The sequence below is a fragment of the Hyperolius riggenbachi genome, chromosome 6 (genome assembly GCF_040937935.1).
Source record: "Hyperolius riggenbachi isolate aHypRig1 chromosome 6, aHypRig1.pri, whole genome shotgun sequence".
Lineage (NCBI taxonomy): Eukaryota > Metazoa > Chordata > Amphibia > Anura > Hyperoliidae > Hyperolius > Hyperolius riggenbachi.
The window spans coordinates 137,642,464-137,664,616 of record NC_090651.1 but is presented as its reverse complement, the minus strand read 5'-3'; the positions used below and the strand labels follow the sequence as shown (position 1 = coordinate 137,664,616).

Here is a 22,153-nt window from a genome sequence, read left to right as displayed (position 1 = left end):
ATTTTTACACATACCCATGCTGGGTGGGAGAAATATCTCCGTAAATGACAATTGTTTTATTTTTTTTTACACACAATTGTCAATTTATAGAGATATTTCTCCCACTCAGCATGGGTATGTGGAAAAATACACCCCAAAACACATTATACTACTTCTCCTGAGTACGGCGATACCACATGTGTGGCACTTTTTTGCACCCTAACTGCGCTAAGGGGCCCAAAGTCCAATGAGTACCTTTAGTATTTCACAGGTCATTTTGAGAAATTTCGTTTCAAGACTGCTCCTCACGGTTTAGGGCTCCTAAAATGCCAGGACAGTATAGGAATCCCACAAATTACCCCATTTTAGAAAGAAGACACCCCAAGGTATTCCATTAGGAGGATGGTGAGTTCATAGAAGATTTTTTTTTTTTTGTCACAAGTTAGCGGAAATTGATTTTAATTGTTTTTTTTCACAAAGTGTCATTTTCTGCTAACTTGTGACAAAAATAAAATCTTCTATGAACTCACCATACTCCTAACGGAATACCTTGGGGTGTCTTCTTTCTAAAATGGGGTCATTTGTGGGGTTCCTATACTGCCCTGGCATTTTAGGGGCCCTAAACCGTGAGGAGTAGTCTTGAAACCAAATGTCGCAAAATGACCTGTGAAATCCTAAAGGTACTCATTGGACTTTGGGCCCCTTAGCGCACTTAGGGTGCAAAAAAGTGCCACACATGTGGTACCGCCGTACTCAGGAGAAGTAGTATAATGTGTTTTGGGGTGTATTTTTACACATATAGATGCTAGGTGGGAGAAATATCTCTGTAAATGACAATTATTTGATTTTTTTTACACACAATTGTCCATTTACAGAGAGATTTCTCCCACCCAGCATGGGTATGTGTAAAAATACACCACAAAACACATTATACTACTTCTCCTGAGTATGGCGATACTACATGTGTGACACTTTTTTGCAGCCTAGGTGCGCTAAGGGGCCCAACGTCCTATTCACAGGTCATTTTGAGGCATTTGTTTTCTAGACTACTCCCCACGGTTTAGGGCCCCTAAAATGCCAGGGCAGTATAGGAACCCCACAAGTGACCCCATTTTAGAAAGACGACACCCCAAGGTATTCCGTTAGGGGTATGGTGAGTTCATAGAAGATTTTATTTTTTGTCACAAGTTAGTGAAAAATGACACTTTGTGAAAAAAACAATAAAAATCCAATTTCCGCTAACTTTTGACAAAAAATAAAATCTTCTATGAACTCATCATACACCTAACAGAATACCTTGGGGTGTCTTCTTTCTAAAATGGGGTCACTTGTGGGGTTCCTATACTGCCCTGGCATTTTACGGGTCCAAAACTGTGAGTAGTCTGGAAACCAAATTTCTCAAAATGACTGTTCAGGGGTATAAGCATCTGCAAATTTTGATGACAGGTGGTCTATGAGGGGGCAAATTTTGTGGAAACGGTCATAAGCAGGGTGGCCTCTTAGATGACAGGATGTATTGGGCCTGATCTGATGGATAGGAGTGCTAGGGGGGTGACAGGAGGTGATTGATGGGTGTCTCAGGGGGCGGTTAGAGGGGAAAATAGATGCAATCAATGCACTGGGGAGGTGATCGGAAGGGGGTCTGAGGGGGATCTGAGGGTTTGGCCGAGTGATCAGGAGCCCACACGGGGCAAATTAGGGCCTGATCTGATGGGTAGGTGTGCTAGGGGGTGACAGGAGGTGATTTATGGGTGTCTCAAGGTGTGATTAGAGGGGGGAAATAGATGCAAGCAATGCACTAGCGAGGTGATCAGGGCTGGGGTCTGAGGGCGTTCTGAGGTGTGGGCGGGTGATTGGGTGCCCGCAAGGGGCAGATTAGGGTCTAATCTGATGGGTAACAGTGACAGGTGGTGATAGGGGGTGATTGATGGGTAATTAGTGGGTGTTTAGAGGAGAGAAGAGATGTAAACACTGCACTTGGGAGGTGATCTGATGTCGGATCTGCGGGCGATCTATTGGTGTGGGTGGGTGATCAGATTGCCCGCAAGGGGCAGGTTAGGGGCTGATTGATGGGTGGCAGTGACAGGGGGTGATTGATGGGTGGCAGTGACAGGGGGTAATTGACAGGTGATCAGTGGGTTATTACAGGGAAGAACGGATGTAAATAATGCACTGGCGAATCGATAAGGGGGGGTTTGAGGGCAATCTGAGCGTGTGGGCGGGCGATTGGGTGCCCGCAAGGGGCAGATTAGGGTCTAATCTGATGGGTAACAGTGACAGGTGGTGATAGGGGGTGATTGATGGGTAATTAGTGGGTGTTTAGAGGAGAGAATAGATGTAAACACTGCGCTTGGGAGGTGATCTGATGTCGGATCTGCGGGCGATCTATTGGTGTGGGTGGGTGATCAGATTGCCCGCAAGGGGCAGGTTAGGGGCTGATTGATGGGTGGCAGTGACAGGGGGTGATTGATGGGTGGCAGTGACAGGGGGTGATTGACAGGTGATCAGTGGGTTATTACAGGGAAGAACGGATGTAAATAATGCACTGGCGAATCGATAAGGGGGGGTTTGAGGGCAATCTGAGCGTGTGGGCGGGCGATTGGGTGCCCGCAAGGGTCTAATCTGATGGGTAACAGTGACAGGTGGTGATAGGGGGTGATTGATGGGTGATTGATGGGTAATTAGTGGGTGTTTAGAGGAGAGAATAGATGTAAACGATGGATTTGGGAGGTGATCTGATGTCGGATCTGCGGGCGATCTATTGGTGTGGGTGGGTGATCAGATTGCCCGCAAGGGGCAGGTTAGGGGCTGATTGATGGGTGGCAGTGACAGGGGGTGATTGATGGGTGGCAGTGACAGGGGGTGATTGACAGGTGATCAGTGGGTTATTACAGGGAAGAACGGATGTAAATAATGCACTGGCGAATCGATAAGGGGGGGTTTGAGGGCAATCTGAGCGTGTGGGCGGGCGATTGGGTGCCCGCAAGGGTCTAATCTGATGGGTAACAGTGACAGGTGGTGATAGGGGGTGATTGATGGGTGATTGATGGGTAATTAGTGGGTGTTTAGAGGAGAGAATAGATGTAAACGATGGATTTGGGAGGTGATCTGATGTCGGATCTGCGGGCGATCTATTGGTGTGGGTGGGTGATCAGATTGCCCGCAAGGGGCAGGTTAGTGGCTGATTGATGGGTGGCAGTGACAGGGGGTGATTGACGGGTGATTGATGGGTGATTGATGGGTGATTGACAGGTGATCAGGGGGGATAGATGCATACAGTACACAGGGGGGGGGAGGGTCTGGGGGGGTCTGGGGAGAATCTGAGGGGTGGGGGGGTGATCAGGAGGGAGCAGGGGGCAGTTTAGGGACTAAAAAAAAAAATAGCGTTGACAGATAGTGACAGGGAGTGATTGATGGGTGATTAGGGGGGTGATTGTGTGCAAATGGTGGTCTGGGGGGTGGGCAGGGGGGGGTCTGAGGGGTACTGTGGGCGATCAGGGGGCAGGGGGGGGGCAGATCAGTGTGTTTGGGTGCAGACTAGGGTGGCTGCAGCCTGCCCTGGTGGTCCCTCGGACACTGGGACCACCAGGGCAGGAGGCAGCCTGTATAATACACTTTGTAAACATTACAAAGCGTATTATACGCTTCCTATCCGGGGATCGTCGGGTTAACAACCCGCCGGCGCTTCCGATTGGCCGGCGGGTTGACGTCGCGGGTGGGCGGAGCCTATTGCCGGTGGATGCGCGCGCATCCCAGCGCGCGATCCCCGGCCAGAGAGTGCCCCAGGACCTGACGCCAATCTGCGTTACGTGGTCCTGGGGCTGCCACTTTCCCGCCGCCAATATGAAGTAGGCGGTCGGCAAGTGGTTAAAGGATACCCAAACTGAAATGTGACATAATGAGATAGGCATGTGTATGTGCCTAGCACACAAATAACAATGCTGTGTTCCTTTTTTTCTTTCTCTGCCTGAAAGAGTTAAATATAAAGGTATGCAAGTGGCTGACTCAGTCCTGACTCAGACAGGAAGTGACTACGGTGTGACCCTCACTAATAAGAAATTCCAACTATAAAACACTTTCCTAGCAGAAAATGGCTTCTGAGAGCAAGAAAGAGGTAAAAAAGGGGAGTTTCTTATCAGTGAGGGTCACACTGTAGTCACTTCCTGTCTGAGTCAGGACTGAGTCAGCCACTTACATACCTGATATTTTTACTCTTTCAGACAGAGAAAGAAAAAAAGGAACACAGCATAGTTATTTGTGTGCTAGGCACTGTACACACACATGTCTATCTCATTATGCCACATTTCAGTTCGGGTATCCTTTAAGAAAAACAAATCTAACTTCAATTTTAGCTCTATAGTTCTTTATAGTGAACTACACCGCAGTAACTCTTCTCACTTGTCAATAAAACAGCAAATGATGTCCAAATAAATATTACAATTTCGTATGCAATATTTATTTTTTTCTGATTTATTTATTATTAATCTTAAAGTAGATTTTTTTTGTACTAATCCATAAAACAAAATCACTATACACTGCCTTAAAGGAAACCTGAGATGGGATTAATCTGTGTATTTATACTTACCTGGGGCTTCCTACAGGCACACGAGGTGCGCGATAGCATCCTTGCTATCCTCTCCAATCACTTTATATGCCCCCCCCCCCCCCCCCGTTAATATGGCCGGCCTTCATCAGTACTGTGGAGGCGCAGAAAACTCCAGAGAATGAGAGTGCTGCATGGTGAGGAAGCACATGACTGGCTGTGACTGGCCAGCTTACCCGGGGGGGGGGAGGGGATTATATCAAGTGAACGGAGCGGCCAGAGATGAAGACAAGGGAGCCCACACATCTCATGGGGCTGGAGGAGGCCTGAGGCAAGTATAAATACACCCATTAATCCTGGTCCTAATAACAGGTACACTTTAAACTGGGGTTCAGCAATGGCAGCCTCCACATTTTTGTAAGCAGTTGCCTTTGAGACACATCTTACATGGTATTCAGCCTACCCTACACAACTTTATCAGGTGCAAGTAGATCTTACACCCTGTACAGACATTCAGTAAGTATTGCCTGGAGAAAACAGCATGTTCTGTTCTAAGGAGAGGCAAGAGGGATAAGTGGGAGGTGCTGAACAACAGCAGCAGCTGTTTAGTGATGAAGCACAGCAGGCTATTAACCTCCTTGCCGGTTATCCCGAGCTCAGCTCGGGGTAACCTGCGCAGGAGGATATCTCAGGCCCCGCTGGGCCGATTTGCATAATTTTTTTTTGTTACAAGCAGCTAGCACTTTGCTAGCTGCTTGTAACTTCCGCTCGCCGCCGCTCGCCGCCGATCCACCGCAATCCGCCGCGCCGAGTCGCTCCCCCCCGCCCCAGAGCCCTGCGCTGCCTGGCCAATCAGTGCCAGGCAGCGTTGAGGGCCGGATCGGGATTCCCTATGACGTCCCGACGTCCATGACGTCGGTGACGTCATCCCGCCCGGTCGCCATGGCGACCGGGGAAGCCCTGCAGGAAATCCCGTTCTCAACGGGATTCCCTGCATACTCTGATCGCCGAAGGCGATCGGAGTGGGTGGGAGGATGCCGCCGCTTAGCGGCTATCATGTAGCGAGCCCTTGGCTCGCTACATGATTTAAAAAAAAAAAATTTAAAAAATGTGCGGCGCTGCCTCCTTGCCGGATTTTTTAGACCGGCAAGGAGGTTAAATAGCATGGGACACCTGTACTGATGCTAGATTTTCACTTAAATCTTTACAAACAATTGCCTTAAATGATTACCATTTAGTATTTATATAGCTCCAGACATCTTCTGCAGCACTGTACAGAGTATATTGTCACTTAACTGTCCCTCACAGGGGCTCACAATCTAATCCCTACCATAGTCATATGTCTATGTATGTATTGTGTAGTGTATGTATTGTAGTTTAGGGCCAATTCAGGGGGAAGCTAATTAACTTATCTGTATGTTTTTGGATGTGAGAGGAAACTGGAGTGCCCAGAGGAAACCTACTCAGATGCAGGGAGAACATACAAACTCTGTGCAGATAATGCCCTGGCTGGGATTCGAACCGGGGACCCAGCAATGCAAGGCGAGATTGCCAACCAGTACAATACTGTGCTGATTAACATCTACCACCTGCATGTAGATTTTAACTGCTTGCCGACCGTGTCACGCCGACAGGCTTGGCCGCAGCCCGAGGACCGCCTAACGCCGATCGGCGTAAAGTCCTGGGGCTTCATTTTGCAGGAGATCGCGTGCGCATCTCCGCTTGGTAGGCGGAGCTCCTGAAGCCTATGACAGCCGATCACAGTGATTGGCTGGAGGAGGGAGGGAGGGCTTACAAAAAAAAAGAAAAATAAATAAAAGGGAAATATTTAACCCCTTCACCACTGAGGGGTTTTACCCCCTGACCACCAGAGCAATTTTCACCTTTCAGCGCTCCTTCCATTCATTTGTTTATAACTTTATCATTACTTATCACAATGAAATGAACTATATCTTGTTTTTCCGCCACCAATTAGGCTTTCTTTAAGTGGGACATTATGCCAAGAATTATTTTATTCTAAATGTGTTTTAATGGGAAAATAGGAAAACATGTGGGAAAAAATTAATTATTTTTCAGTTTTCGGCCATTATAGTTTTCAAATAATGCATGCTACTGTGATTAAAACCCATGAAATGTATTTGCCCTTTTGTCCCGGTTATAAAACCGTTTAAATTATGTCCCTATCACAATGTTGGCGCCAATATTTTATTTGGAAATAAAGGTGCATTTTTTTCAGTTTTGCGTCCATCCCTAATTACAAGCCCATAGTTTATAAAGTAACAGTGTTGTACCCTCCTGACATAAATATTTAAAAAGTTCAGTCCCTAAGGTAACTATTTATGTATTTTTTTTAATTGTAAATTTTTTAAAAAAAAATTTATTACAAAAAAAAAAAAATGGGGAGTGTGGGAGGTAATGAGTTAATTTTTTGTGTATAACTAATTCATTTCTATGTGAAAAATGTTTAGGGTGTAGTTTTACTATTTAGCCACAAGATGGCTAACTTTTTGTTTGTTTAACTTTTTGTCTAATGCGACCTCCAAGCGTCCTTCCGGACGCTTGGAGGAAGTAGTAGGAGGCTGGGTAAGCTTTTTTTTCACAATGATCGCGCTGCTTAGCGGAAAAGCAGCGGATCATTGTGGGGCTTAGATCAACGAACGGGAATGGATTTTCCCATTCATTGATCTCCAGGCAAGCGGCCGGCGGCGTGTTTACCCGCGGGAATGCGCGCTAGAGCGAGCGGGAGCGCGGGCAGCGGCGGGAGCGCGGAAAGTACGGATTTCTCCGTCCCTGGGGGTTAAAGGATGGAAAAAGGGACGGAGAAATTCGTACGGGCGGGGGTAAAGTGGTTAATCAAAAAATAATCACAAAAAATATTTATAAAAAAAACAAAAACAAACATTGGGGGAGCGATCAGACTCCACCAACAGAGTGCTCTCTGGTGGAGAGAAAAGGCAGGGGGGGGGGGGGGGGGGGGGTTAATCACTTGCGTGCTGTGTTGTGCGGCCCTGCAGCTTGGCCTTAAAGCTGCAGTGGCCGATTTTACAAAAAATAGCCTGGTCTTTAAAGGGAACCTTAACTGAGAGGGATATGAGTGTTTCCTTTCAAACAATACCAGTTTCATGGCAGTCTGCTGATCTCTTTAGCCGTATTAGTGGCTAAATCACACACCTGAAACAAGCATGCAGCTAATCCAGTCTGACTTCAGTCAGAGCACTTGATCTGCATGCTTATTGAGGGACTGTGGCTAAATGTATTAGAGACACAGGTTCAGCAGGAGAGTCAGGCAACTGGTATTATTTTATAAGGAAAAAATGCACATCCTTTTAGTTTAGGTTCCCTTTAAAGGGGGTAAAGCCTGTGGTCCTGAAGTGGTTTAAGTGAACCAGATGGGAAACCAGAAGGGAATAAAAGTGCACCTGGGAGGTACTTACCTCTTGAGGGGGAAGCCTCTGGATCCAAAAGAGGCTTACATTGTCCTCAGCAGAGGCAACCCAGAGCTGGGACCCCTGAAAGCCCACTTGTTGCTGCTGCGTACAGGCGCACTAGCAGCTTACTGCTCGGCCTCTCTGAAAGCTGCCTGAGCGGAAAGCCACTAAAGGCAATCGTCATTGTTTTGGTTAGTTCAGGGGTGCCAGCGCTGGATCGCCTCTGTTATGCTGGGTACACACAATGCGATTTCCCGCTCGATCCGCGGGATCGATTATTTCTGACATGTTCGATTGGGTTTCAATCATTACAGCCGTCGATTTTGCATGTTAAGTGTGCAAAAACAACGGCTGTATCGATCAAAACCCGATTGAACATGTTGGAAATAATCGATCCCGTGGATAGAGCGAGAAATCGCATCGTGTGCACCCAGCATAAAGGAGGATGGGGAAGCCTCATTAGGATCCAGTGACTTCCTGCTTCCAATGTAAGTATCTGTTTTTTAAATGACAGATTCTCTTTTATGTAAACTGTCTCTAGTAGACAGATGTTTATAAAACAAAACACTCAGATTATGAAGTCGCTCTCTGTAGATCAGAATATAGGGGCAACACCCCTCCACCAAGGGTGGACAGCTTGCAGTAGTGGACAGATGGGGAGTTCACTGGTTACCTTTGAGTTCCGGATCCATGCTATCTTCTCATCCTCATCCAGAATGATTCTTGCTCAGTCTGCATTCTACCTAAAAGAAAATGAAAAGATTTGAAAGTGAATTTCCAGTTTAATATAACAATACATAACGTCTTCTAACAGTAAATGTGACTGTCACTGCAAACTTGAATATATTATGCCTGGAAAGCAAATCTATAGACAAGTTCTCATTAGAGCACATGAAAAAGCATACATTTGATGCAGTGAGTGCAGGGTATTGGTCCAAATGTTTCCCAATACCTGAATGGTCGAATACATGTACATGAGCCCTTTGTAGCCTTCGGAAGCACTTAATGTTACCTGAAAAAGGGCGGCTCCACACTGCGCATGCGCCAGTGCGCACACTTGCATATGCACTGTACAAAGCCACCTGTCTTCAGAAAGCAGTCGGGACACAAGTACTTTCAAAGCCTCCCGAGGCAGCAATATAAGCGGGGGTGACAGAGTTGGAACGAGGTGTCCCATATGAACCCCTCCCCCCCCCGAATACACAAAGCTAAAAGAAAAAAAACTTTTAATTACCTGTGGCTGCTTCCAGCCCTTTGCAGCTCTGTGCCCTTGCTTTTATTACGTGAACCTCCAAGTCAGCCGCAGAGCTCCTCTGGAAGCTGGGCAGTCGCGGGCTACTGCACATGCACAGCCCCGGGCCCGCACGCCTCCTGATCGCCTGCGCAGTAGTAATGTTTACGTGCATGAGAGCACATCAGGTACATACAGCTGACAGAAGGGCACTGCAGCTGACCAAAGGTCACAGAATGAGGCAAGGTCACAGAAAGACTACAGGGAAAAGTTAAATTGCTGTTTTATTTTTGTGTTTAGGTTTGCTTGAAGCAAAGTTGAACTGATTAAGAAACCAATCTACCTGTAAGTGCCTAATCACTCAAATCAGAACATCCAAGTAATATATTATTCAATTAACGCAAATCAGTTACAAGGTTAAAACGACAACCAATACAACTAAAGAACACCACTTATGCACTGGTCAAAGGGTAGGATATACTGGCACCAAGTAAATAGTCAACTACAGATCCATAGTATAAATAAGTGGGTTGAATTGTGATGACAAGATGCCTGGGTGACCAAAATGGCAGGTCTGGTGGACAGTTACAGGTACGTATTAGCAGGGCCGGATTTGTATATTTTAGTGCCCTAGGCCAACTGCCAATAACCCTCCCCCTAACAGAATCACACACATACAAATATTGTAACCCCCCACCAATACTTGCCGCCCAGGCCTGTGATTGTAATCTGGCATCTTTGGAGCTCTCCAGGCCATAGGATTAGATTGTGAGCTCCTCTGAGTACAGTCAGGACATGACTGTGTACTCTGTAAAGTTCTGCAGAAGATGTCAGGATTATATAAATATATAATAATATGGCAGGGTATTAGACTATGGTAGGATTCGATTGTGAGCTCCTCTGAGGGTAGTCAACGGCATGACTCTACAAAGGGCTACATAAGATGTCAACACTATATTACATGTCAGTGTGAGCTGTCTGCACCTGCGCAGTAGCACGAATACAGTCAGGCTCAGCTTTATCTGTCAGTGCCTGAGCGGTTTTGCTACTGTGCAGGTGCGTGCAGTGCGGCTGCACTTTGAGGGTCTGAGTGCTGGATCACCTTGACACCGGAGGACAAGTAAAGCCTCTTTAGGATCCTCCTCCTAATGTAAGCATCCAAAAGTGCCCACCCCAAGCCTCATACATTTGCACTAAATGCTTTAGAGAGAGGAAGATATGAGTTGGGAGAGAACAAAAGAGTGGAGAAAAGGAAGTGAAGGGAAATATAGGGGAGGACAGGGAAGAGAGAAGACAAGTAGGCAGAATTAGAAAAAGTACGAGGGGACAATTATGTTAAAAAAAAAAAAAAAGGGTAGCTAAGGGAAGGAGAGCGAGAAAGAAAGAAAAAAAAATGACACAGCGTAGAGGAAAGGAGAAAGAGTGATACAGTCTGGAGTGGGTGGCAAAAGTGAAAGGAGATATCAGGGCAGCTTCCCAGCCATTGCTACATTTGTTTCCTTCTCCCCCAAATACAAAATTGAGAGGAAAGGGGAGACAGAGGAAGGAAGAGGAGCAAAAGAGAAAGAAAGAATAAAGATGGGATGGAAGGAAAAGAGGTAGAGATAGCAATGAGCAAAAGTTAGGATAAAAAAAGGAAGAGTGTTAAAAAAAAGTGGAGGAGGAAAGGAGAAGTTTCACATGGAGACAGAATAGCAATAAATCAGCCAGGCTGAGAAGAAGCATTCAGCTGCAGCTGCTAAATCAGCTTATCTACATACAGACAGTGTATTGCAGCTGTTTGTTTACTTACTCATCCCAGCCTGGTCATGACTCATTTGAAGTGTGAAATCTCTGTGCTCTGTCCCCATAGCTCCCTAGACACAAATCACTCACTTGGTGGGTGCTTCTATCCTAATTAATCTTGTTAATGCAGAATTGCAGATAAGCCACAGTGGGCAGCATTTCCAGGAGGAGAGGAGGTAGAGGGTCTTTGATCTTCACGCCACTCAGTACTGAAGGCAAGGGGGTGGAGTTGGTGTTTGTAAACACACCAGTGTCTCTTCTGTTCATCTGCACCCACCATCTTATTGTAGTTCAAACTGCAGTGAAAGTCCGGCGGCCAGGCAAGCTGTGAGCAGAGAGGAGTCACGGAGAGAGAGTGCAGGCGGGCCACAGTCTTCATGAATGGAGGGACAGTCATTTGTGTGGTGATATATTGGGGTGCGGATGCTGTTAAATTGACACTGTAACATCAAAAAGATCCCCTGGGGGGTACTCACCTCGGGTGGGGGAAGCCTCCGGATCCTAATGAGGCTTCCCACGCCGTCCTCTGTCCCACGGGGGTCTCGCCGCAGCCCTCCGAACAGCCGGCGACTGTGCCGACTGTCAGTTCAATATTTACCTTTGCTGGCTCCAGCGGGGGCGCTGTGGCGACTTTCGGCACGGAAATAGACGGAAATACCCGATCTCCGTCGGGTCCGCTCTACTGCGCAGGCGCCGGAAACTTGCGCCTGCGCAGTAGAGCAGACCCGACGGAGATCGGGTATTTCCGCCTACTTCGGCGCCGACAGCCGTCAGAGCTCCTGCGCAGGAGCCAGGAATGTAAATATTACGTCACCGCTGCACGGAGGGCTACAGCGAGACCCCTGACGGATGGAGGACGGCATGGGAAGCCTCATTAGGATCCGGAGGCTTCCCCCACCCGAGGTGAGTACCCCCCAGGGGCCGTTTTGTCGTTACAGTTCCTCTTTAAGGATAATACCGTAATATATTTTCATTTTCCCATTTTTATATCTGCTGTGGTATGTCAAAGGTGTAGATATGCAGGCTAGATTCATGGACTGTTCATGTATTTGTGTGGGTGGGTCACTAGACCTACATTTGCATCTAAAGAGGTCTTCAGTGAATAAGACCAGTCACCTTCAATAGGCAAGGAAGCGGCTCATTAAGCCACTAGCAGTCACTTTTGATCTGCTGTCCCAGGTGTGATTGTCTGCGTCTGTCTACAGGATTACAGGCAAACTGCTACCTGTAACCAAAATTCAATCTTTTCATGGATGTGCTAAAATACACTTTAACCAAGGAAATAATGTGGAGGAAGCTTTTTGATGTCTGCAGAGTTCAATGGGTGAGATTGTATCCTGCCAAACTTCAAGAAGCTAAAACAGGAACCCCCTTTGAAGTTTGCATATCACAAGAAAGATTATGACAAACGTTCGGTGATGTCACAAACGGGGAAACTGCATTAGTTCCTGGGGGCTGGACATTAAATGCCCCAGGGGACACTTCGGACTATTTAAACTGGCCCAGGACAGCCACCGGTGTCTTCTCTCGGAGGTAGCGAATAGCTAGGGATGATCGCGACTCCTGGTCGAAACGGCGTCCTCCCGTCAAACAACGTTCTAACCTAAGCTGGTAACGTTCTTTTTTCCCCCGTTTATTTTTACGCAAATATCCGTGTGTGTTATCTTTGTAACTTTTATCTTGTAACTATTTTTACTTTGTTTTTTGTAATCTTTTTGTATATATATTAAGTTCTGCATTGTTCTATGTTTTTATGGAATATTAAATCATTATTTAATAAGCTGACTTCTGCTGTACTAAACTAACACTCATAGCCTAGAAGGGACTGAAGTGTAACCGTGTATAAGTTCATGCCTAATTGTACGCTTGAGCAACACTACCGTATGAAATTGTAATTGCATTGTGTGTGGGGGCGTTTGTCATACGTTGGCCTAAGCGCGCAGCTGACCCAACGTACGAACAACGCCAGTGCGAGTAGCGACAGCAGAGTGGCTAACAGTATCGTTCGGAACGACTGTTAGTGGGTCTTTGCTTCACGACAGTGTAAGATTGCAACTGTGTGTGTGTGTGGGTGCGTGGCGTTCCCGTATTTGGCCTAAGCGCAAAGCTGACCCAAATACGAAAACGCGGAGTGCGCGCTGAGGACTCGACAGCAGAGTGGAAGTGTCTAGCGAACAGCTAGTGGTGGCAGTGAGAGGTGTTCTGAGGGGTCCCAGCCTTGATTTAGCTTGACTAAGGCTGCTTCCCCTCTCAGTCTGGTCAAACCCGCAGTCGGGAACCGTATACGCAGGCGTGCCGCGGGCCGGTTCCTGACAATTTGCTCTGCTTCACACACTTTTCTTCCCTTCTGCCGCCCCAAACAATGCTGAATTTCTGCCGCACTAGGCCATGGCCTATGTGGCCTAGCCAGAAATCCGGCCCTGCTAGTCAGTACCTACCAAAAGTGATCCAAAAAAAGAAGAGGAAGAGCCAGTGAAGTGGCTGCAGGTTAAGGCCCTGTTCACATCATTAAATGCGGATGGCCGTGCGTTCGGAACGCAATGCATACGAATGCACGCCATTTGCGTTTGTATGCATTGTGCGGCTGATGTCAGCCACACGTTTTGGGAAAAAATGCGTGCAGCATGCGTTTGCAGACCGCACTGGTCTGGAACGCATGCAGTGTGAACATCACACAGTGCAGTCTATGCACTTTCTGATGTAGTGCATGTCTGCCTCCTGCATGCGTTGCCGAAATCCGGACGTCAACGTGTGCAGTGTGAACGGGGCCTAATGGGTGCCCAAGACTCACTGGCAGGCATAGGGAGCAAAGGATGGCCATTCTGACCCAACCATAGAAGAGTACTGTGGTATTAAATTGCTGTAGAACTTAAAGGGAACCCGAGGCGGGAGGGATATGGAGGCTGACATGTTTATTTCCTTTTAAATAATGCACATTGCCTGACTGCTCTGCTGACCCTCTGCCTCTAGTACTTTAAGCAATAGACCCTGAAGAAGAATGCAGATAAGGTGTCTTTGACAAATCTGACAATATTAGCTGCATGCTTGTTTCAGGGGTGTGATTTAGACCATAGTGACCAGGAAAATGAGCAGGACTGTGAGGCTAGGTTCACAGTGGGACGTTGTGTTGTGATGCGGGGTTAAAGTTTCAACATCACAACACAACACAACAAAAAAGTCACATCACATGCAATGAAAAGTACCGTATTATTTGGACTATAAGACGCATCTAGTTTCAGAAGTCAAAAACCAAGGGGGAAAAAAAACATTAAACCTGGTGCCTTTCCCCCCACAGCTGTCTCAAAGCTGTCCAGCACTGCCCAGCTAAACTAACCCCAGCTGCCACACTAGCTACACTACACAACCTACACTAAGCTGCACTGTCCCCACAACCTACACTAAGCTGCACTGTCCCCACAACCTACACTAAGCTGCACTGTCCCCACAACCTACACTAAGCTGCACTGTCCCTACAACCTACACTAAGCTGCACTGTCCCTACAACCTACACTAAGCTGCACTGTCCCTACAACCTACACTAAGCTGCACTGTCCCCACAACCTACACTAAGCTGCACTGTCCCTACAACCTACACTAAGCTGCACTGTCCCTACAACCTACACTAAGCTGCACTGTCCCTACAACCTACACTAAGCTGCACTGTCCCTACAACCTACACTAAGCTGCACTGACCCCACAACCTACATTAAGCTACACTGACCCCACAACCTACACTAAGCTACACTGACCCCACAACCTACACTAAGCTACACTGACCCCACAACCTACACTAAGCTACACTGACCCCACAACCTACACTAAGCTACACTGACCCCACAACCAACACTAAGCTGCACTGTCCCTACAACCTACACTAAGCTGCACTTTCCCCACAACCTACAGTAACCTACACTGTCCCCACAACCTACACTAAGGTGCACTGTCCCCACAACCTACACTAAGCTGCACTGTTCCCACAACCTACACTAAGCTGCACTGTCCCTACAACTACACTAAGCTGCACTGTCCCCACAATAAGCTGCACTGCCCCAACAACCTACACTAAGCTGTACTGTCCCCACAACCTACACTAAGCTGCACTGTCCCTACAACCTACACTAAGCTGCACTGTCCCTACAACTACACTAAGCTGCACTGTCCCCACAATAAGCTGCACTGCCCCAACAACCTACACTAAGCTGTACTGTCCCCACAACCTACACTAAGCTGCACTGTCCCCACAACCTACACTAAGCTGCACTGTCCCCACAACCTACACTAAGCTGCACTGTCCCCACAACCTACACTAAGCTGCACTTTTCCCACAACCTACACTAAGCTGCACTGTCCCCACAACCTACACTAAGCTGCACTGTCCCCACAACCTACACTAAGCTGCACTGTCCACACAACCTACACTAAGCTGCACTGTCCACACAACCTACACTAAGCTGCACTGTCCCCACAACCTACACTAAGCTGCACTGTCCCCACAACCTACACTAAGCTGCACTGTCCCTACAACCTACACTAAGCTGCACCGTCCCTACAACTACACTAAGCTGCACCGTCCCCACAACCTACACTAAGCTGCACTGTCCCCACAACCTACACTAAGCTGCACTGTCCCCACAACCTACACTAAGCTGCACTGTTCCTACAACCACACTAAGCTGCAACCCTACAACCTACACTAAGCTGCACTGTCCCCACAACCTGCACTAAGCTGCACTGTCCCCACAACCTACACTAAGCTGCACTGTCCCCACAACCTACACTAAGCTGCACTGTCCCCACAACCTACACTAAGCTGCACTGTCCCCACAACCTACACTAAGCTGCACTGTCCCCACAACCTACACTAAGCTGCACTGTGCCTACAACCTACACTAAGCTGCACTGTGCCTACAACCTACACTAAGCTGCACTGTGCCTACAACCTACACTAAGCTGCACTGTCCCTACAACTACACTACGCTGCAACCCTACAACCTACACTAAGCTGCACTGTCCCTACAACCTACACTAAGCTGCACTGTCCCCACAACCTACACTAAGCTGCACTGTTCCCACAACCTACACTAAGCTGCACTGTCCCCACAACCTACACTAAGCTGCACTGTCCCCACAACCTACACTAAGCTGCACTGTCCCCACAACCTGCACTAAGCTGCACTGTCCCCACAACCTGCACTAAGCTGCACTGCCCCAACAACCTACACTAAGCTGTACTGTCCCCACAACCTACACTAAGCTGCACTGTCCCCACAACCTACACTAAGCTGCACTGTCCCCACAACCTACACTAAGCTGCACTGTCCCCACAACCTACACTAAGCTGCACTTTTCCCACAACCTACACTAAGCTGCACTGTCCCCACAACCTACACTAAGCTGCACTGTCCCCACAACCTACACTAAGCTGCACTGTCCACACAACCTACACTAAGCTGCACTGTCCCCACAACCTACACTAAGCTGCACTGTCCCCACAACCTACACTAAGCTGCACTGTCCCTACAACCTACACTAAGCTGCACCGTCCCTACAACTACACTAAGCTGCACCGTCCCCACAACCTACACTAAGCTGCACTGTCCCCACAACCTACACTAAGCTGCACTGTCCCCACAACCTACACTAAGCTGCACTGTTCCTACAACCACACTAAGCTGCAACCCTACAACCTACACTAAGCTGCACTGTCCCCACAACCTGCACTAAGCTGCACTGTCCCCACAACCTACACTAAGCTGCACTGTCCCCACAACCTACACTAAGCTGCACTGTCCCCACAACCTACACTAAGCTGCACTGTCCCCACAACCTACACTAAGCTGCACTGTCCCCACAACCTACACTAAGCTGCACTGTGCCTACAACCTACACTAAGCTGCACTGTGCCTACAACCTACACTAAGCTGCACTGTGCCTACAACCTACACTAAGCTGCACTGTCCCTACAACTACACTACGCTGCAACCCTACAACCTACACTAAGCTGCACTGTCCCTACAACCTACACTAAGCTGCACTGTCCCCACAACCTACACTAAGCTGCACTGTTCCCACAACCTACACTAAGCTGCACTGTCCCCACAACCTACACTAAGCTGCACTGTCCCCACAACCTACACTAAGCCGCACTGTTCCCACAACCTGCACTAAGCTGCACTGTCCCCACAACCTGCACTAAGCTGCACTGTCCCCACAACCTGCACTAAGCTGCACTGTCCCCACAACCTGCACTAAGCTGCACTGTCCCCACAACCTGCACTAAGCTGCACTGTCCCCACAACCTACACTAAGCTGCACTGTCCCCACAACCTACACTAAGCTGCACTGTCCCCACAACCTACACTAAGCTGCACTGTCCCCACAACCTACACTAAGCTGCACTGTCCTCACAACCTACACTAAGCTGCACTGTCCCTACAACCTACACTAAGCTGTACTGTCCCTACAACCTACACTAAGCTGTACTGTCCCTACAACTACACTAAGCTGAACTGTCCCTACAACTACACTAAGCTGCACTGTCCCTACAATAAGCTGCACTGTCCCCACAACATACACTAAGCTGCAACCCTACAACCTACACTAAGCTGCACTGTCCCTACAATAAGCTGCACTGTCCCCACAATCTACAGTAACCTACACTGACCCCACAACCTACACTAAGCTGCACTGTCCCCACAACCTACACTAAGCTGCACTGTCCCCACAACCAACACTAAGCTGCACTGTCCCCACAACCTACACTAAACTGCAATGTTCCCACAACCTATAGTAACCTACACTGTCACCATAACAAAGCTGCACTGTCCCCACAACCTACAGTAACCTACACTGACCCCACAACCTACAGTAACCTACACTGACCCCACAACCTACAGTAACCTACACTGACCCCACAACATACACTAAAGGTGCCCATACACTCGTTAGCTTGGCAGCAGATAGATAAGAAATGCATCTGATGATCTATCTGATGCGTTTTTAGAACATTTTTTACCAGGATAGAATTCCAATAGATTTCAGTTTGAAATCTATTGAAATTCGATCTGATGGCATTTTTTTGCCATCAGATTTCCATCAAGGCCAATGCAAAATGATAAGCAATCTCATCAGATCGACCTAAATTTTCCACCCTGCCAGTTCGATGGAAATCCATCGAAATCGTTTGAAATCGGCCCTCGATCGGTCGATTGGCCAACCGATTTGCAATAGATCGATCGATCGGTCGGCCAGAAAATCGGCTGAGTGTATGGGCCCCTTAAAGCTGCACTGTCCCCACTACCTACACTAAGCTGCACTTTCCCCACAACCTACACTAAGCTGCACTGTCCCCACAACCTACACTAAGCTGCACTGTCCCTACAACCTACACTAAGCTGCACTGTCCCTACAACCTACAGTAACCTACACTGTCCCCACAACCTACAGTAACCTACACTGTCCCCACAACCTACAGTAACCTACACTGTCCCCACAACCTACAGTAACCTACACTGTCCCCACAACCTACAGCAACCTACACTGACCCCACAACCTACAGTAACCTACACTGTCCCCACAACCTACAGTAACCTACACTGACCCCACAACCTACAGTAACCTACACTGACCCCACAACCTACAGTAACCTACACTGACCCCACAACCTACAGTAACCAACATTGACCCCACAACTTACACTAAGCTACACTGTCCCCACAACCTACACTAAAGCTGCACTGTCCCCACAACCTACACTAAGCTGAACTGTCCCCACAACCTACACCAAGCTGCACTGTCCCCATAATCTACACTAAGCTACACGGTCTCCACAACCTACTTTTTTCTCACAACATAAACTGTCTTCCAACATGTAATACATAATACTTGCAGGGGACATCGGTCCAGGTGTCTCACCTACAGTAGAGCCGAGCCTGCAGGAGCCACATGGACAGAGTGAGCGGTTGAGAAGCAGCTAAGCAAGATGATCAGTGCGTGGTTCAGGAGTAATAATGGCGGAGCCGCTGTTGGAGTTTCTGCAGGAACCGCCCATTAGGACGATTGGTGCGCGGATGCAGAGGAGTGACAGCGGTGGAGCAAGAGCCACTCCACGTGGGCGCCCCGAATAGAGCGAGCGGGTGAGAGGCACCCCAACAGGAAGATTGGTGAGTTGAGCCACTACAGGAGCCACATGGTGAGAGCGTGAGCCATCCATGTCATGCTGGATGCACAGAAGCAGGATGCAGGACTTTGAGCCCGCAGCTGGAATAGGTGAGGGCTTCCGCACTGTCCTGCACCTGCCTGTGGGGGACACCTGCCTGACTACATTCAGACTATAAGATGCAGGGGCTCCCCCCCCCCCCCCCCCCCCACTTTTGAGGGAAGAAAAAGTGGTTCTTATAGTCTGAAAAATACTGTATGCTTCCCTGTATCTGTTAAAGTCAGTGTTAAAAAGTCCCGTACTGCAGCAGCACATCACCCTAATGCAACATTTACAATGCGACTTTAACGGCGCACTGTGAAAATGCAGTGCGGTATCTTGCATTATATGACTATATAAACGCAGGAAAACAACGTCCCTCTGTAAAACTAGCCTCAGGCAACTGGCACTGTTTAACCACCTGAGCGGTCTGGACGAGCTCAGCTCGTCCAACACCGCCGGAGGCTGCCGCTCAGGCCCTGCTGGGCCGATTTTCATCAAATAAAAAGCAGCACACGCAGCCGGCACTTTGCCAGCCGCGTGTGCTGCCTGATCACCGCCGCTCTGCGGCGATCCGCCGCGAGCAGCGGCGAAAGAGGGTCCCCCCAGCCGCCTGAGCCCAGCGTAGCCGGAACAAAAAGTTCCGGCCAGCGCTAAGGGCTGGATCGGAGGCGGCTGACGTCAGGACGTCGGCTGACGTCGATGACGTCACTCCGCTCGTCGCTATGGCGACGATATAAGCAAAACAAGGAAGGCCGCTCATTGCGGCCTTCCTTGTTTATTCTGGGCGCCGGAGGCGATCGGAAGATCGCCTCCGGAGCGCCCTCTAGTGGGCTTTCATGCAGCCAACTTTCAGTTGGCTGCATGAAAGTTTTTTTTTTATTTAAAAAAAACCCTCCCGCAGCCACCCTGGCGATTTAATCAGAACGCCAGGGTGGTTAAAGGGAAATAAATATGTCCGCTTCTATAGGCCTCACATCTCGGGTTCCCTTTAAAGTATTGAAGTAAACCTGAGGGGTAAAATAAGATTTCTAATTACCTGGGGCTACCTCCAGCTCCTGTTTGTCAGCTCTCAATGTCCTTCTGGTCTGATCCGCTGTACTTCTGTGAAGTTTGCGATCCACCTGGGTTGCAGGTCACTGGGCATGTGCTGTTCCAGGCCATGCACTTCCTCCATCAGGAGCATTCTGCATATCAGAAAAACAAACATTGGCTGGCCTTTAGCACTCTGTGACAATGATGGTCCATCAGGACCAAGAAATAGTTATGTCTGCAGCAATCCATTCAGAGAAGCATCTGGCTACACTACAAATCACTGGTATTCCAAGTAACAGTCACAAAGATTTCAAAATGGTCCGGTACATCAGCACACCAGATAGTCTAGTTAGGATGCAACGCACATTTATTTTGCACTATTCCACATAATAATCTGACAATTGTTTCTGGGGCCACGCAGGGTCACCCTTTCTCAAGGCATGTGGCATAATCATAAGATTAACACAACACAAATAAGATCCTGTAACACACAAACATGGAAACTGAACCTTCAGGGCTCATTCACACCTAAAGCGTTTTTGCCCTTTTTTCAAGCGCCGGCGAATTTGAAAATCGCCGTAAAAACGCTTGTGCAATGAATCCTTATGGGATAGTTCATATCAGCGTGTTTCGTCTGCTTTCCGCTCCGCAAAGCACTGCATGTACCATTTTTTGAGCGATTTTGCTACAAAGGAAGATATAGGAAAAACCACATAACGCTCACAAATCGATTTATCCGCCGATTGCGTTCGCGCTTTTAAGAATAAATACATTGTATTTATTCTTTTCTGGGTCAAAGAGTTCACTTCCTGACTTGTGCCATGAAGTGAGAAAGCAGAATCGCTCAGCAAAAGCGCTTAAAGCCAATGGGTACCGGTAAAAAAAAGAAAAAGTCAGATACTCACCTAAGGAGAGGGAAGGCTCTCCCGTTCGCGTCCGCCGCCGCAGGGACTTCGGAGGTCTTCGGGAGCACTCGGGCTTCCGAAGACGGGCCGCTCCATACTACGTACGCGCGAGTGCGTCATAGAGGGCGCTCGCGCATGCGTAGTATGGAGCGGCCGCGTCATCCGGAGCCCGAGTGCTCCCGAAGACCTCCGAAAGCTCCCGAAGGCATGCGGAAGTGGCAGTATTTGACCGAACTGGTCGAATACTGCCACGGGGGATCCTGCGCGGGACCGGGCACCGGGAGAGGAGGGGGAAGGCTCATTAGGACCGAGCCTTCCCTCTCCTTAGGTGAGTATCTGACTTTTTCTTCTTTTTACTGGTAAACATTCACTTTAAAAAAAAAAGGGCTTTATAAAAACTACAGCGCCCAACCGAGCACCAGGAGGCGGCAAAGCGCACACAAAATCGCAAAATGCTGACGTTTGCAATTTCTATTTTAAATGTGAACAAAGCCTCACAGTCACAACATGCGGTGAGCAGTTGAGTTCCATTTTCGGACCAAACAGTCTCTGGTCCTAAACGGGCCAGAGATTGCCGGTCCGGAAGCAGTTAAAATGTTATCTGCCTTTGAGAACAAAACAAAGGACCTGGCCAGGAAGCCAACACCTGTTGGCCACTCAAGCCTTTCATTGCCAGCGTGAATGCGCTGGAAAGTAGTCTCTATAATAGGATTCAGCAGAGCCCCATACTACCTGGGTTATGGCACACAGCCCTGCCCTACTCCCCCCCTACTGCGTGTGGGGGGGGGGGGGGGGCAGTGGCTGAGGGGTCATCAAATACTACCTTTGCAGGGAGCCAGAGACGCATGTACTACAAACTTCTTCCTGTCCTGCGTTTCAGCTCACAGTAATAGCGCCCCCTAGGGGATGCTGTTACTGTGAGATGGAATGCAGGAACAGGAAGAAGTAATTAGATGCAGCCAGTGGATTCCGGCAAAGGTAGTATTTGATGACTCCTCAGCCACTGCTTGTGTGCGTCTTGCTGCATTCCCCCTCCGTCTGGCTACCTAT

General features: G+C 48.4%; 1 protein-coding gene across 12 annotated transcripts in view; it reads right to left on the bottom strand.

Annotated features, from left to right (window-relative positions):
- Positions 1–22,153, bottom strand: part of LOC137521131 (leukocyte tyrosine kinase receptor-like) — a 353,345-nt gene that overhangs the window by 22,524 nt on the left and 308,668 nt on the right. For 7 of the 12 annotated variants that reach the window (XM_068239973.1, XM_068239976.1, XM_068239972.1 and 4 more), the window contains one exon: positions 8,624–8,693. The gene's annotated coding sequence lies outside the window, so the exon portion shown is untranslated. Of the gene's footprint in view, positions 1–8,623; positions 8,694–20,284; positions 20,351–22,153 lie in introns of those variants that run through there. The other 5 variants (XR_011022052.1, XR_011022054.1, XR_011022053.1 and 2 more) reach the window with 2 other exon arrangements.